This window comes from Panulirus ornatus, chromosome 6 (assembly GCF_036320965.1).
Source record: "Panulirus ornatus isolate Po-2019 chromosome 6, ASM3632096v1, whole genome shotgun sequence".
Classification (NCBI taxonomy): domain Eukaryota; kingdom Metazoa; phylum Arthropoda; class Malacostraca; order Decapoda; family Palinuridae; genus Panulirus; species Panulirus ornatus.
In genome coordinates this window covers 9588717-9607633 of record NC_092229.1, presented here as the reverse complement: position 1 = coordinate 9607633, position 18917 = coordinate 9588717, and the positions used below count along the sequence as shown (strand labels likewise).

At 42.4% G+C, this 18917-nt stretch overlaps 2 protein-coding genes across 6 annotated transcripts in view; both read left to right on the top strand.

The window, feature by feature from the left end:
• The window catches only part of dnc (phosphodiesterase dunce), a 1419595-nt gene that overhangs the window by 1056745 nt on the left and 343933 nt on the right, over nt 1-18917 (top strand). The window lies entirely within an intron of this gene.
• The window catches only part of LOC139749256 (uncharacterized), an 88997-nt gene continuing 85583 nt past the window's right edge, over nt 15504-18917 (top strand). The window contains exon 1 of the mRNA XM_071662992.1: nt 15504-15642. The gene's annotated coding sequence lies outside the window, so the exon portion shown is untranslated. The remainder of the gene's footprint in view (nt 15643-18917) is intronic.

The window sequence follows — 18917 nt, the reverse complement described above, 5'->3', positions numbered from 1 at the left end:
TTAGTATTCTGTTATTATCTTTTCTAGATAGTACAATGATTACCAAACCTTCCTCCCATTCCATCTCTGGTGCTGGGGTTATGGTATTTTCAATAGCGAAATCACTTTTGAACTTGTTATTCAGTATCTCACATATCCTAACATCATCCTCTGCAAGTTTCCCCCCCTGAATCCCCTAGCTTGATTAGTTACTCTTTAACTGACAGCTTGTATGTAATTGATTTATGGAAATGTTTTGGATTTTCACCTGCCTTGTCTACAATTTTTTCCCTTTTTTATCCTGCTATACTCTTTCTGTGCTCTTTTATACTATGCAAATGCTGGCTGGCTGGCTGGAGTGCTGTTTTTATCCTTGCCACTGAACATCTTGAAGCTCCTTTGCCTAATGACATTTTTTATTAAACGATTCCTTCCTCTTTCTTACAGTTCTGTAAGTATTGAAGGTTTGAGGTACCAGTGCCTCTACTCCTTCACTATGAACTTCACAGAACCATTCACTACCAAGCCCTGGTTCCTAGTAATGAACTCCTTTTCCAAATTTATGTTAGCATAGATACTATTGAGGTTTTTATAGTTTCCAAGATTATATCTTTGCTTTATTTCTTGTCACATCTCTGCTCTTTTAATGCCCTTGTTTACCACATAGTCAGACCTCAGCATTACATAATCACCTCTTCTACATGGTATATCATGTGTTTTTTTTTTTTTTTTTTGCTTTGTCGCTGTCTCCCGCGTTTGCAAGGTAGCGCAAGGAAACAGACGAAAGAAATGGCCCAACCCACCCCCATACACATGTATATACATACGTCCACACACGCAAATATACATAACCCACACAGCTTTCCATGGTTTATATCATGTATATTGTACTTAATATCCATGTTGGTATGTATGAAGAAAAGATCTAGCAGTGATAGTGTATCACTCCTTCTCATCCAAGTGGGCTCCTAACCACAGTCAAACTTTGGCATTACATGATCATTCTTCCACTTAGTGAATCATGTATATTGTACTTAATATCCATGCAAGTATATATGAAGATAAGATCTAGCAGTGATGGTGTATCAATCCCTCTCAAATTAAATGCTCCATAATATGTCGGTGTAGGACATTTTTCTGTATATTCTCTAAGAACTTTTGTCTCTATGACTCTGTCACTATGAGAATCCAAAATCCTTCTAGTTATTCTCTTCATAAATGAAATCTTCCATTATCAGTACTTTATTATATCTAAAATGTGAATGTTTCACTGCTTCATGCACCTTCTTGATTGTTCCTTCAATGTTATTATTGTATGTTTGTTCCAGATCGTTGTGATTCCTTGGAGGATTATTTAATAATGATTCCACTATGCTCCTCTTTCATACAGTTACTCTCTCTGTTATGTATTGTGTGAATGGGCCATTTTTCACCATTTCTTGAAACTTCCTGCTACCTTTTATTAAGAAGGCTAGTCCTTCCCCTCCCTGGCCTTCATTTTCCTCTCTCACAGTCGTGTACCCCTCCAGGCAGAACAGGTGAGAACTTAACCCTTTGATAAACTTAGTTTCCATGCCTCCCTTATATAATCCTTGAATTCCAGCAGTTCATCTGTAACTTTGATCCACCACCATTTGAATACATTACTTTCAGTCTGATACTGCCATCTCTTAACACTCCTACCCTCTCTGAGGTGCTAGCAAGGCTGTGCCATCCTCTTGCCACATGTGATGTCCCCAGTATTTTGTTTTCTGATTGTATTCTTTGCATTTGATCACCCTCCTCCTTTTATCTATCACATTTGATGAATATCCCACCAAATTTCACAATGCTTTTAAGATTCTTCACTTTTTTAAATAGTTCCTGGCTTGATGACTCTGAGTCAAATGTAACCATAACTGGTCACCCTCTTACGTCTTAGGTGTGTCTTGGCAGTCCCATAGCCTATTGTAATCTTTTGATATGCATTTCTGTATTTTTTCCTCTTTCTTCCTTGTTTAGTGTAAAATTTTCCAAGTGATTTATGTCTGTGAACCTCTTGTTTTACTAGTCTTTCTAAATTTGGTGCCATCTACTTTTTAACTAGACCCTCAGTGTGGAATTCTCAATATCTGTGTCTCTAACCTTCTTTATATAATCTCTCATTTAGCTAGCAAGCACTTGTCTTATATGCTATGTACCTTTCTATACCCTCCAGCAACTAGCCCATATACTCTGTGATTGTTTCATCTTTAAAAGTGCATGTTATTCTTTTGACCTCTTCATTTAATTTCCTGTGTACCTCTGTTTGTATCACCCTGGATGTGTGCTCTTCTCCATCAGGCTTCATGTTCTGTTGATTTACTGCTGAAATTGCTCCTATACTTCCCTACCCTCTCCTATCATCAGTCTTTATGTGTGTTAGTCCTTTTGTCTAACTGAACAGCCGTCAATATTGGAATTGTTGCTTGTTGTTTATATAAGGAATCCAGAGTGTGGTTTTGGAATGTTACTATTGTTTCTTATCCTTCAGTATGACAAAATCCTGTAATAAGCTGAATTAACCAAAAGAAACCAGAATTACATAATGTGTGCCATCCAAATTCCCCAAGTTGTGTTCAGATGAGCTGGTGGAACAATATTTGATGAGAAGAGATTCATATCCAATAGAATTTTTTTCCATAGTTCTTTCACGAGATCAGTCTCCCAAACATTAACATACATTGTATTTACTCTATATACTATGTATTTCTTCTGAAATAGAGAAATATATAAGCATGGTACAAACAAGAAATGAAACATATGGAAGGAACTTATTTATAAGCTTGTTGTAAATGATAAAATCAGCATGATGGTGATGTTTCTTAAGCGGTGGTGCCACCTTGTCAAATATAGTGTTTTGATGCTCTTGCTTTTATGCTAAAGTTAGCAAACATAACAGAATTACATAGTTTCTAGTATCCATATTGCCCCCTCATTTGTATGGTTAACTGACACTTTGGCCCCATCTTACTAGGTAGCAGTCTCTGCCTACCCATATTATTAACATAACCCTTATTGAGAGTGATGAGATGATGATAAGTATCTTCAGTGATTTACATTTTCACTGACAATTGCATACTTATTTAGGGAAAAGAAAATCATCTCGGTGAGTGTCAATTCTAGCCCACCCTTTTTACCAGCAGTAAGTTGAGTTATGGATATGATGACTGATAGTACAAGATGGGCTGAAATCCACAAGCGCCTAGATAGATGGAATCCTTCACTTTTATTAAACTGTTTGATTGGTTACACAGTTACATAGAAGTGCAAACAGCAGTGAACCAAAGGGTCCTATTTTTGTTGTTGAAAGAGTGATAAAGCAAACAGATAACATTTGTGAACTTCATATTTGTAAAACTGTAAATGATATCTTTCAAAGACTTAAGGCAAAATATTCATCATCTAATCTTAAGTGTGTCTTTCATATTCGATTGCCATTTCCTGCGTTAGCAAAATAGTGCCAGGAACAGATAGGCTGCATCCATTCACATCTATTCTCTAGCTATATTTATTTTATTTTGCTTTGTCGCTGTCTCCCGTGTTAACAAGGTTGCACAAGGAAACAGACGAAAGAATGGCCCAACCCACCCACATACACATGTATGTACATACATGTCCACACACGCAGATATACATACCTATACATCTCAACATATACATATATATACACACACAGACATATACATATATACACATGTACATGATTCATACTGTCTGCCTTTATTCATTCCCATCGCCACCCCACCACACATGAAATAACCCCCCCCCCCCCCCCCCCCCCCCCCCGCCCATGTGCGCGAGGTAGCGCTAGGAAAAGACAACAAAGGCCACATTCGTTCACACTCAGTCTCTAGCTGTCATGTAATAATGCACCAAAACTGCAGCTCCCTCTCCACATCCAGGCCCCACAGAACTTTCCATGGTTTACCCCAGACGCTTCACATGCCCTGGTTCAATCCATTGACAGCACGTCGACCCCGGTATACCACATCGTTCCAATTCACTCTGTTCCTTGCCCGCCTTTCACCCTCCTGCATGTTCAGGCCCTGATCACTCAAACTCTTTTTTCACTCCATCTTTCCACCTCCAATTTGGTCTCCCACTTCTCCTCGTTCCCTCCACCTCTGACACATATATCCTCTTTCTCAATCTTTCCTCACTCATTCTCTCCATGTGACCAAACCATTTCAGAACACCCTCTTCTGCTCTCTCAACCACACTCTTTTTATTACCATACATCTCTCTTACCCTATTATTACTTACTCGATCAAACCACCTCACACCATATATTGTCCTCAAACATCTCATTTTCAGCACATCCACCCTCCTCCGCACAACTCTATCCATAGCCCACGCCTGCAACCATATAACATTGTTGGAACCACTATTCCTTCAAACATACCCATTTTTGCTTTCCGAGATAATGTTCTCTACTTCCACACATTTTTCAGTGCTCCCAGAATTTTCGCCCCCTCCCCCACCCTATGATTCACTTCCGCTTTCATGGTTCCATCTGCTGCCAAATCCACTCCCAGATATCTAAAACATTTCACTTCCCTCAGTTATTCTCTAGCTGTCATATGTAATTCACGTAAACCAAAGCTCACAGTCCATAATTAGGCCCCACAGACCTTTCCATGGCATACCTTGAACGTTTCACATGCCATAGTCCTCCTGATCCACTCATTCTCTAACACTTCTGAAACCTCACTGCTCATCCCCAATCTAATGCTCTGTACATTCCTTCACCCTCTCAATCACTACCCTTCCATACAACTTATACCTCTTTAGCTTGAACATCCACCTTTATCTCACTTACCTCTATACAGTGATACTATACATGCCTTCCTCCATTCCTCAGGCACCTCACCATGATCCATACCCACATTTACAATCCTTACCAACCAATTAACAACAGTCACCCTCTTTCTTGATAAATTCATCTGTAATGCCTTCCACTCCTGTTTCATTTCATCTTATGTAAAATTTCCACCACCTTTTTTTCTCTTCAGTTCGCAGTCCATAACTCTCACTTTGCTTACCATGCCAATCCAAACACCCTACATATGCCACCCTATCATCAGACACATTCTACTTTCCTTCAAAATACTCACTCCATCTCCCCACTTCATCACTACCTGTTACTACTTCTCCTTTTGCCCCCTTTCACCGATGTTCCTATTTGTTCTCTTGTTTTTTTGCACATTATTAACCTTGTTCCAAAACATCTTGTTCTTCCTAAAGGTGACTAATACTCTCATTCCAACTTTCATTTGCCCCCTTGCACCTTCCTCTTGACCTCCTGCCACTTTCTCATATACATATCCCAATCATTTGTTCGCCATCCCTGTAAGTACCACACAAACGCCTCTCTTTTTCTCCTTCACTAGCAACTTTACTTCTTCATCTCACCACTCACTACCCTTTCTAATCTGCCCACCTCCCACCTTTCCCATTCCACATGCATCTGCCTTACATGCCAGCACTCCTTCCCTAAATACTTCTCTTTCTTCATTCACTCCCCTTGCTTCATTTACTCTCACCTTTTGCCATCTTTTACAATTTTTCCTTGTAATTCTTCACACAAGTGACTTTTCCAAGCTCACTTACTCTCACACTCTCTTCTCACTGACATTGTTTCCTCTTTTCTGAAAACCTCCATAAGATGATCAGACATTCCACCAGCTGCCTTTTTCAACACATTTACTTTCAAAAGTCTCTCTTTTACATGCATATCATTTAGATGTAATCCAGTAATACCCATTGATCATCTTTTCCACTCACATACATATGTATGTCCATCTGTCACTCTGGTGCTTACTGAGGGATGGGACTAGTGAGTCAGTCTGGTGCTTACTGAGGGATGGGACTAGTGAGTCAGTCTGTTGCCTATTGAGGGATGGGACTAGTGAATCAGTCTGGTGCTTACTGAGGGTTGGGACTAGTGAGTCAGTCTGGTGCTTACTGAGGGAAGGGACTAGTGAGTCAATCTGGTGCTTACTGAGGGTAGGGACTAGTGAGTCAGTCTGGTGCTTACTGAGGGAAGGGACTAGTGAGTCAGTCTGGTGCTTACTGAGGGATGGGACTAATGAGTCAGTCTGGTGCTTACTGATGGATGGACTAGTGAGTTAGTCTGGTGCTTACTGAGGGATAGACTAGTGAGTCAGTCTGGTGCTTACTAAGGGAAGGGACTAGTGAGTCAATCTGGTGCTTACTGAGGGATGGACTAGTGAGTCAGTCTGGTGCTTACGGAGGGATGGATTAGTGAGTCAGTCTGGTGCATACATAGGGATGGGACTAGTTAGTCAGTCTGGTGCTTACTGAGGGATGGATTAGTGAGTCAGTCTGGTGCATACATAGGGATGGGACTAGTGAGTCAGTCTTGTGCTTACTGAGGGATGGGACTCATGTAATGCCATATACAAAGGCCGCACTCCTCAGGCATGAGTACCACATGTCCTCTGGAGAAAATATCTATATTATGTCATCATTAGCAATACGCTGGACCCACGTGGCTATCGTGGCTCTGCTCCACAAAGGTGAAAGCAATGCAGTCCCATAAGACTATTGCACTAACACCGTATATTGTTGCTAACACCGCATATTAGTGAAATCTAAACCATCATAATCCAGGACAATATGGTTTCCGGGCGGGAAGAAGTTGCCTGTGTCACTTGCATGGCTTGACCATTATGATAGCATTATTAAAGTCATGGAAAACAACAAAAAATACTGACGTGATTTACACAGACTTTGCAAAAGCATTTGGTAAATGTGAGCTTGGTGTATAGCACATAATGCAAAAGATGGGAATAACGGAAAAATAGGGAGATGTATGTACAACTTTGTAACGAATAGATCACAACACGCAGTTGTAAACCATGCCATATGTAATGCCTTCACGGTCAAATGCTCAATCTGGGCGCCCAAGGAACTGTACTTGCACCCCTCCTGTTCCTCACTCTTATATCTGATATTGACGCAAACACAAGCCACACGTCCACATCATCCTTTACGGATGATACAAGAATAAGTATGAAAATCACATCCATAGATGATACTGAAAGGTTTAAAAGACATAAACGAAATTGTTAAATGGACCACCGAGAAGAACATGCTTTTCAACGGGAATAAGTTTGAACTCCTCTGGTATGGGGAAAGTGAAGAAATGAAAATAACACAGAATACCGGACAGACATCGACGCTACCATAAACCAGTTGAATAACGTGAAAGACTTTGGAATACTGATATCTAACCTAACCTAACCTTTAGTGAACAAAACAAAACTACGGTTGTCTCATGCAGAGGGATGGCAGGCTGGATCCTGTGGACCTTCAAGACAAAAAAATACAAAATAAGGCGCTAATTCATTCATGAATTGATGAATGTTGCTGTTTTCTAACCTCGCCCTACAAGGCGGGCGATATTACTGATTAGAAAGTTTCCATACATCTTCCACAGTCCATATTAATACCTGTACCGGGAAAATCCAAGAAGGTATAGTTCCTAACTCACAATTGGGAATAACGCCCTAATGGCACGACAGGCATGGAAGACTGTGATATACAGCCTCTGAAATCCAAAGGTGCGATAAGCGGAGAGAGAGAGAGAGAGAGAGAGAGAGAGAGAGAGAGAGAGAGAGAGAGAGAGAGAGAGAGAGAGAGAGAGAGCACCTTACACATCCGGGGCCGTAGACTTCAACGCTTTGCCAGCTACCATCAGCGGCACCCATAGGTCACATAGTAGAGTTTAGGAGTGCACTGGACAAGTACACCTACAAGCAGGTGTACCAGACCAGCCAGGCTGTAGCGTTTATGTGGGACTAAGGCTTCCACCAGCTACGTGCACTTACGACTCAACCCAACAGCCTGGGTTGTGGAGATGAACACTTCATTTGGTATTATAGTTGTGCAGTCAGTTGGTGGTCTTGTTGTCAGTGCATGACTAGTTAAGACGAAGCCTTGATTGTTATCACATGTTCTAAGGTCTTTACTTATCTCTCTCTGACTGCCATACCTATTGACATACTTATCAAGTGTGTGCCTCGCTAGGTACGTCCACTTATTGTCCCTCACATGGTAACACAACTTGCCACCTTGCCAGGAACCTCACTCTTTCATGTTACCACACTAGGAGTCAGATATTGGGCCAAACATTGATGTTATTCCCGTGGGCTCAAGTTGTAATGGTTGTGAAGTATTATATATATATATATATATATATATATATATATATATATATATATATATATATATATATATATATATATATTATATGGTATGTTGTGGAAATTTGTTTGTCTACATTTTGTGATGTTAGACGAGCTTGCCGACGAGAAGGCTGCTCTCTGACATTAGATTTTCACATGCCACCAAACTCACTCTCGATTTTCTAATGTTCTTCCGTGTCTAATCTGTGTTAACACCAGGGTAGTCCAACATTCAGCCGTACACTACATTCTTGATCCAGTCATTCCTAAGATACAAGACAAAGTATAGCAAGTTATCGTCTGCTTATTTACTATCCAACAATTGTGTTGAATGATGGTACTGGTGGAAGGTTTGGACTTTAGTTCAGTAGCATGAGCCATAGTTGTGAGACACATGTTCAGTAGCATGAACCATGGTTGTGAGCCACAGGTTCACTAGCATGATCCATGGTTGTAAGCCACAGGTTCAATAGCATGAGCCATAGTGTTGAGTCACAGGTTTAGTATGATGAACCATGGTTATGAGCCACAGGTTCAGTAGCTTGAACCATAGTTGTGAGCCACAGGTTCAGTAGCATGATCCATGGTTGTAAGCCACAGGTTCAGTAGCATGAGCCATAGTGTTGTCACAGGTTTAGTATGATGAACCATGGTTATGAGCCACAGGTTCAGTAGCATGAACCATAGTTGTGAGCCACAGGTTCAGTAGCATGATCCATGGTTGTGAGGCTCAGGTTCAGTAGCATGATCCATGGTTGAGCCACATGTTCAGTAGCATGAACCATGGTTTTAAGTCACAGATTCAGTAGCATGATCCAGGGTTGTGATCTGCATGTTCAGAAGCATGAACCATGGATGTGAGCCACAGGTTTAGCAGCATGAACCATAGTTGCGAGCCACAGGTCCAGCAGCATGAGCCATGGTTGTGAGCCACAGGTTCGGTAGCATGATCCATAGTTGTGAGCCAAGGCTCAATAGCATGAACCATGGTTGGTAGCCACAGGCACAGCAGTATGAGCCATGGTTGTGAGACAGGCTCAGCAGTGTGAACCGTGGTTTTGAGCCTCATATTCAATACCATGATCCATGGTTGTGAGCTGCATGTTCAGTAGCATGAGCCATGGTTGTGGGCCACAGGTTCACTTGCATAAGCCATGGTTGTAAGCCACAGGTTCGGTAGTATGGGCCATGATTATGAGCCATAGGTTCAGTAGCATGTTCCATGGTTATGAGCCATTGGTTCAGTAACATGAACCATGAACCATTGTTTTGGGCCACATGTCTACCAGCATCATCCATGGTTGTGAGCCACATGTTCAGTAGCATGATCCATGGTTGTGGGCCACAGGTTCAGTAGCATGATCTATGGTTGCGAGCCACAGGTTCAGTAGCATGAGCTATGGATGTGAGCCTCAGGTTCCGTATCATGAGCCATGATTGTGAGCCACAGGTTCAGTAGCACGGGCCATGGTTGGCAACCACATGTTCAGTAGCACGAACCCAGGTTGTGAGCCACATGTTCAGCATGATCCATAGTTGTGGGCCACAGTTTCAGTAGCATGATCCATGGTTATGAACCACAGGTTCAGTAACATGAGCCATGGTGGTGAGCCACAGATACAGCAGCATGATCCATGGTTGTGCCACAGGCTCAGCAGCGTGAAACATGGTTTTGAGCCACAGGTTCAGCAGCGTGAACATTGATTGAGTCAGGTTCAGTAGCATGAACCATAGTTATGAGCCATAGGATCAGTAACATGAACCTTGGTTATGGGCCACAGGTCCAGTAGCATGATCCATGGTCGTGAGCCGCAGGTTTAGTAGCATGAGCCTTAGCTGTGAGCTACAGTTCAGTAGCATGATCCATGGATGTGAGCCACAGGTTCAGTAGCATGAACCATGGTTGCGAGCCACAGATTCAGTAGCATGATCCATGGTTGTGAGCTGCATGTTCAGTAGCATGATCCATGGTTGTGAGCCACAGATTCAGGAGCATGATCCATGGTCGTGAGCTGCATGATCAGAAGCATGATCCATGGATGTGAGCCACAGGTTCAGTAGCATGAACCATGGTTGTGAGCCACAGATTCAGTAGCATGATCCATGGTTGTGAGCTGCATGTTCAGTAGCATGATCCATGGTTGTGAGCCACAAGTTCAGCAGCATGAGCCGTGGTTGCAAGCCACAGGTTCAGTAGCATGAGCCATGGTTGCGAGCCACAGGTTCAGTAGCATTACCCATAGTTGTGAGGCACAGGTTCCGTAGCGTGAACCATAGTTGTGGGCCAAAGGTTCAGTAGCATGAGCCATGGTTGTGAGCCACAGATTCAGTAGCATGAAGCAATATTTGGGAGCCACAACTTCAGAAGTATGATTCATGGTTGTAAGCCACAGGTTTAATAGCATGATCCATGGTTGTGAGCCACAGGTTCAGTAGCATGAGCCATGGTTGTGAGTCACATGTTCAGTTGCATGATCCATGGTTGTAAGCCACAGGTTCAGTAGCATGAGCCATGGGGGCGAGCCATAGGTTCAGTAGCATGAGCCACGTTTGTGAGCCACAGGTTCAGCAGCTTGATCCTTGGTTGTGAGCTCCAGGTTTACTTGCATGACCCATAGTTGTGGGACAGTTTCACTAGCATGATCCATAATTGTGAGCCTCAGGTTCAGTAGCATGAGCCATGGTTGTGAGCCACAGGTTCAGTAGCATGATCCATGGTTGTGAGCCACGGGTTCAGCAGCATGAGCCATAGTTGTGAGGTCCAGGTTCAGTAGCACGAACCATAGTTGTGAACCACAGGTTCAGTAACATGAGCCAAGGTTGTAAGCCACATGTTCAGGAGCATAAGCAATAGGTTCAGCAGCATGAGCCATAGTTGTGAGCCACAGGCTCATTAGCATGATTTATGGTTGAGCCACAGGTTCAGTAGCATGGGCTATAGTTGTGAATCACAGGTTCAGGAGCATAAACCATAGTTGTGAGCCACAGGCTCAGTAGCATGAGCCATAGTTTAAGTCAGGTTTAGTGGTATGAGCTAATTTGTGAGCCACAGGTTCAGTAGTATGATCCATGGTTGTGAGCTACAGGTTCAGTAGCATAATCCATATTTGTGGGCCACTGGTTCAGTAGCATGATCCATGGTTGAGCCACAGCTTCAGCAGCCGTAGCTATGGTTGTGAACCACAGGTTCATTGGCATGAGCTAGTTGTGGGCCAAAGGTTCAATAGCGTGAGCCATGGTTGTGAGCCACATGTTCAGTAGCATAAGCCATAGTTGTGAGCCACAGGTTCAGCAGTGTGAACCATAGTTGTGAGCCACAGCTCCAGTAGCATGAGCCATGGTCGTGAGCCACATGCTCAGTAGTATGAGCCATGGCTGTGAGCCACAGGCTCATTAGCATGAACCATAGTTGTGAGCCAGAGGATCAGTAGCATGAACCATAGTTGTGAGCCACGGGTTCATTAGCATGAGCCATAGTTGTAGCCACATGTTCAGTAGCATGAGCCATAGTTATAAGCCACAGGCTCGGTAGCATGAGCCATGGTTGAGCCACAGGTTCAGTACATGAACCACGGTTGTGAGCCACAGGTTCAGTAGCACGAGCCATAATTGTAAGCCACAGGTTCAGTAACATGAACCTTTATTGTGAGCCACAGGTTCAGTAGCATTCGCTATAATTGTGGGCCACAGGTTCGGTACATGAACCACGGTTGTGAGTCACAGGTTCAGTAGCATGAGCCATAGTTGTAAGCCACAGGTTCAGTAGCATGAACCTTTATTGTGAGCCACAGGTTCAGTAGCATGCGCTATAATTGTGGGCCACAGGTTCAGTAATATATCTCATAGATGTGGTCACCATGTTGAGTCTGTTGTGGGCCACAGGTTGAACCATAGTTGTGAACCACAGGTTGTCTTAGTTGTGGGCCACAGGTTGAACCTTAGTCGTGAGCCACAGGTTGAACCTTAGTTGTGGGCCACAGGTTGAACCTTAGTTGTGGGCCACAGGTTGAACATTAGTTGTGGGCCATATGTTGAACCTTAGTTGAAGGCCACAGTTTGAACCATAGTTGTGGGCCACAGGCTGAACCTTAATTGTGAGCCATAGGTTGAATCTTAGTTGTGAGCCACAGGTTGAAACTTAGTTTTGGGCCTCAGGTTGAATCTTAGCTGTGGGCCACAGATTGACCCTTATTTGTGGGCCACATGTTGAACCTTAGTTGTGGGCCACACGTTGAACCATAGATGTCAACCACAGGTTGTCTTAGTTGTGAGCCACAGGTTGAACCTTAGTTGTAAGCCACAGTTTGAACCTTAGTTGTGGGCCACAGGTTGAACCTTAGTTGTGGGCCACAGGTTGAATATTAGTTGTGGGCCACAGGTTGAATCTTAGTTGTAGGCCACAGGTTGAACTTTAGTTGAGGGCCATAGGTTGAACCTTAGCTGTGAGCCACAGGTTGAACCTTATTTGTGACCCACGGTTGAATCTTAGCTGTGGGCCATAGGTTGAACCTTAGTTGTGAACCGCAGGTTGAATCTTAGTTGTGGGCCACAGGTTGAACCTTAGTTGTGAGCCACAGGTTGAACCTTAGTTGTGAGCCACAGGTTGAACCTTAGTTGTGAGCCACAGGTTGAACCTTAGTTGTGAGGCACAGGTTGAACCTTAGTTGTGAGCCTCAGGTTGAACTTTAGTTGTGGGCCACGGGTTGCCTTAGTTGTGAGCCACAGGCTGAACCTTAGTTGTGAGCCACAGGTTGAACCTTAGTTGTGAGCCACAGGTTGAACCTTAGTTGTGGGCCATAGGTTGAACCATAGTTGTAGACCACAGGTTGTCTTAGTTGTGAGCCACAGGTTGAACCTTACTTGTGAGCCACAGGTTGAGCCTTAGTTGTGGGCCATAGGTTGAACCATAGTTGTAGACCACAGGTTGTCTTAGTTGTGAGCCACAGGTTGAACCTTAGTTGTGAGCCACAGGTGGAACCTTTGTTGTGGGCCACAGGTTTCTTAGTTGTGAGCCACAGGTTGAACTTTAGTTGTGAGCCATAGGTTGAACCTTAGATGTAGGCCACAGGTTGAATATTAGTTATGGGCCATATGTTGAACCTTAAATGTGGGCCATAGGTTGAACCTTAGTTGTGGGCCACGGGTTGAATCTTAGTTATGGGCCGTATGTTGAACCTTAAATGTGGGCCATAGGTTGAACCGTAGTTGTGGGCCACAGGTTGAATCTTAGTTGTGGGCCACAGGTTGAACCTTAGTTGCGGGCCACAGGTTTAACCTTAATTGTGGGCCATAGGTTGAACCTTAGTTGTGAGGCACAGGTTGAACATTAGTTATGGGCCATATGTTGAACCTTAGTTGTAGGCCACAGTTTGAACCTTAGTTGTGGGCCACAGGTTGAACCTTAATTGTGAGCCACAGGTTGAACCTGAGTTGTGGGCCACAGGTTGAACCTTAGTTGTAGGACACAGGTTGAATCTTATTTGTGGGACACAGGTTGAGCATTAGTTGTGGGCCATATGTTGATCCATAGTTGTGAGCCACAGGTTGAACCTTAGTTGTGGGCCACAGCTTAAGTCTTAGCTGTTTGCCATAGCCGAGTTCGGCAGGTTTTATCTTAGTTGTGCGCCACCGGTTAAGTCTAATTTGTGGGTTACAGGTTTTTAAGTTAGGACCACAGGATGGACCTTGATCGTGGTCACAAGTTAAATTTTGGTTTTGAGGAAGTTTTTGATAAATATCCTGTCCAAGTCTGAGTTCATTGAAGAAGTTGTGTCGAAGTGGATGCAGATCAAATGAGAGAAGGAACAGGTTTGAAGATTGTGGATAAATGCAGTGATGAGTCGTTAGAAAATGAGTGCATTTGCTTTTGCAGAAAAAAAATCATTGATAAAAAAGAGGAAAAGTTTAGGAGCCAGGGTAGAACAACGCTCTTGATAATGAAAGAGGAAGAGGCTGAACCATTACGGAGGTAGATGGGTCGGAGAGGAAAGTATGATATGAGGGAGGGAGCAAAGTGAAGGAGGGAAGCCTAAAGAGGCGAGTTTAGACATGAGACCCAGATGCCACACCCTCTCAAAAACTTGAGATATATCAAGGACAGCTGAACAGGATTCTCCAAAATCTTGCAGGGATGATGACTAGACATAAGTAAGATAGGAAAGGATATCACTAGTGGATCTTTCCTTACGGTAGCCATATGGTTGGATGTTCTGAGAGAAGACTGTGAAGAACAAGTTGCCACTTTACAATGCATAAGGCCTATAATGGCACAGTTTTGCCCCACTTACTGCCGTGGTGGTTTCATTAAACGTAATGATTATGATATGATTGTAATAGTATATTTATAGAAATGCTCATTATCGTTTGTTGATAGTTTTGTTTTTCATTTATATGTATTGTTACATGAGTATATATTAATTGGTTATTAATTTCTGCGTAATAGATTTTTGGCTATCTTTAATGTAGACGAATATATTTTGATTGGGAACAAACCAGAAAGGTACCTTGAAAGTAAATAGATATGTAGACATGATTGTTCATAATGAAGAACTTAAGAGTAAACATTAATCTGTTCCAAACCAGAATTGTGTGTGTGATTTCAAACTGTCGCCATAGTATGTAATTCCTATAAATTTCAGTATGTCACAGTAAGACATCATTGTTTTATGAAAAGTTTGATTAGTGTTCCCAATATTGCCTCCCCTTAAAGAATAATATTATGATATACACAAATATAGATGAACTGACCGTCATGCGTTCAGTGCCAGTCCATTGACCAAGAGGCTGGGCAAGGCTACATATAAATGTTCTCTCGTTGAGAAGACAAGTTTGGGGATGGTTGGTTGAACTAGGGACGTGAGCGGAACTTGGTATATGTTACATATCACGAATATTACCAGAAGTACTGTCAATACATATTATTATGTAACCATTTAATATTCATCAACTTACGCATGGTTTTCCAGACATCATGGGTCACGAATTAAAAAGAATATGTATGTTTATTTTCAGGTTTAGTCTGTGCTTTGGAATTGCATATTGTGACATCTCTCCACAATTATAAGACTTACTGGCTTGATATAGTTCCATTTGAACGTAACACGGGTTAAGACAGTCACGTAGTACTGTACATATGTAGGACAGCTGTTATCACCCACTGGGGCACAGGACGGCAATTGATATTGTAGCACGATGCTGAAGCGACGATACAAACAGAACACCGGACGCATCATATTGAAATTGTTCAAATACTTTCTGTGGAGACCACCAATCAGATGGTAGGAACGTTATGACGTCAAGGATGTGGGCGTGACCTGGAGTGGCTGGGAATGTCATGGAGGGCGGGCGTCATTAAGTGCATGGTGGAGGATACGTGATCATACTGCTGCTGGCCGTGTCCTTGACGACAACATCTTCCACTCTCAGCCACAAGGTACATCCTCCCGCACCACTATCTTGATATTCTTCATACAAAATGTTGGTTGTAGTAGAATGCTTACTGAAATATTAAATGTCAGTATGGTTTTAGGTGGGTTGTGTGAGGCGTCTTTCACCATGTGAAGATTATGATGATGATCGGTTGGTATTGATGACGTGTCTGTGTATACCATGTGTCTGGCCCGCCATATGAGATAGTGGGCAGAGGGATTGATGATGATCACTTAGTTACACAACTAACTGATCATAGTTAGGGTCGCTTAGTTACACAACTAACTGATCATGATCAGATAAAGGCATCTTCACTATCATCATCATCATCAGATGGTAACCATGTTAGAGTCTCTAGGTGAGAGTGATTATGATAACGTACCACTGATTAACAGCTGGTGTTGGTATTAAGAAGGTAATATTGATCAACTGTTTGTGGTGGCAATGAACCGAGAGTGGTTATTATCAGTTGGCTGTGATAGTAATAATTAACAGATAATGTTGGAGGTCAATCAGCAGGTTTCTGATGAACAGATTTTTATATGATCATTATGAATATTAATAATGTTTAAGATGCTAAACATCATGATGATAACCAGCAGGTGATGGTGATCTGTAGATAATGATGGTCATAACCAGAAGGTGATGGTGATCTGTAGATTATGGTTATGATAACCAGTAGGTGATGGTGATCTGTAGATAATGGTTATGTTAACCAGTACTTGATGGTGATCTGTAGATGATGGTGATGATAACCAGCAGGTGATGGTGATCTATAGAGGATGGTGATGATAACCAGTAGGTGATGGTGATCTGTAGATGATAACCAGCAGGTGATGGTGATCTGGAGATGATAACCAGCAGGTGATGATGATCTGTAGATGATGGTGATGATAACCAACAGGTGATGGTGATCTGTAGATGATGGTGATGATAACCAACAGGTGATGGTAATCTATAGATGATGGTGATAACCAACAGGTGATGGTGATCCGGAGATGATGATGAATACCAGTAGGTGATGGTAATCTGTAGATGATGGTGATGATAACCAGTAGGTGATGGTGATCTCTAGATGATTGTGATGATAACCAGTAGGTGATGGTAATCTGTAGATGATGGTGATGATAACCAGTAGGTGATGGTGATCTGTAGATGATGATAACCAGTAGGTGATGGTGATCTCTAGATGATTGTGATGATAACCAGTAGGTGATGGTGATCTGTAGATAATGGTGATGATAACCAGTAGGTGATGGTGATCTGTAGATGATGATAACCAGTAGGTGATGGTGATCTCTAGATGATTGTGATGATAACCAGTAGGTGATGGTGATCTCTAGATGATTGTGATGATAACCAGTAGGTGATGGTGATCTCTAGATGATTGTGATGATAACCAGTAGGTGATGGTGATCTCTAGATGATTGTGATGATAACCAGTAGGTGATGGTGATCTCTAGATGATTGTGATGATAACCAGTAGGTGATGGTGATCTCTAGATGATGGTGATGCTAATCAGTAGGTGATGGTGATCTGTAGATGATGGTGATGATAACCAGTAGGTGATGGTGATCTGTAGATGATGATAACCAGTAGGTGATGGTGATCTCTAGATGACTGTGATGATAACCAGTAGGTGATGGTGATCTCTAGATGATTGTGATGATAACCAGTAGGTGATGGTGATCTCTAGATGATTGTGATGATAACCAGTAGGTGATGGTGATCTCTAGATGATTGTGATGATAACCAGTAGGTGATGGTGATCTCTAGATGATTGTGATGATAACCAGTAGGTGATGGTGATCTCTAGATGATTGTGATGATAACCAGTAGGTGATGGTGATCTGTAGATGATGGTGATGATAACCAGTAGGTGATGGTGATCTGTAGATGATGGTGATGATAACTGGAAAGTGAAGGTGATGATAACCGGTAGGTGATGGCGATCTAAAGATAGTGGTGATGATGACCAGCAGGTGATGGTGATCTGTAGATGATGATGGTGATAATCAGCATGTTATTGTGATTTGTAGGTGATGATAACCAGCAGGTGATGATAATCAGTAGATGATGGTGATAACCAGCAGGTGATGGTGATATGTTGATGATGATGAAAACCAACTGATGATGGTGATAATAACCAACAGGTGATGGTGATCTGCAGATGATGGTGATATGTAGATGATGGTGATGATAACCAAGAGGTGGGTGATGGCGATATGTGATGTTGGTGATAACTAGCAGGAGATGGTGGGTGATCTTTGTTGGTGTAGTTATTTGTAAGTGATGGTTATCACCAGGTGATGGAGTGGTAATGTGTAGATCATGATGATTATGGTAATCAGTTGGTGATAGTTGGGTGGGTAGTAATCTGTAAGTGTTCAATTGATAATCAATAGGTGATGATGGTGATCGTTGGGTGGTCAGTAGATGACGTAGTTAGTGGTAATGTTCATGATAAGACAGTATTGGTTATCAGAAGTTAATGTATTGGTCATTTGGAGATGGTGGAATATAAAGGAACATTAACCAACCTTTGGCTTTGTATGAAGGAGACTCACACATTACACAGAGGTTGTGTATGAAGGAGACTCACACATTACACAGAGGTTGTGTATGAAGGAGACTCACACATTACACAGAGGTTGTGTATGAAGGAGACTCACACATCACACAAGTTGTGTATGAAGGAGACTCACACATTACACAGAGGTTGTGTATGAAGGAGACTCACACATTACACAGAGGTTGTGTATGAAGGAGACTCACACATTACACAGAGGTTGTTTATGAAGGAGACTCACTCATTACACAGAGGTTGTGTATGAAGGAGACTCACACATTACACAGAGGTTGTGTATGAAGGAGACTCACACATTACACAGAGGTTGTGTATGAAGGAGACTCACACATTACACAGAGGTTGTGTATGAAGGAGACTCACACATTACACAGAGGTTGTGTATGAAGGAGACTCGCACATTACACAGAGGTTGTGTATGAAGGAGACTCACACATTACACAGAGGTTGTGTATGAAGGAGACTCACACATTACACAGAGGTTGTGTATGAAGGAGACTCACATTACACAGAGGTTGTGTATGAAGGAGACTCACACATTACACAGAGGTTGTGTATGAAGGAGACTCACACATTACACAGAGGTTGTGTATGAAGGAGACTCACACATTACACAGAAGTTGTGTATGAAGGAGACTCACACATTACACAGAGGTTGTGTATGAAGGAGACTCACACATTACACAGAGGT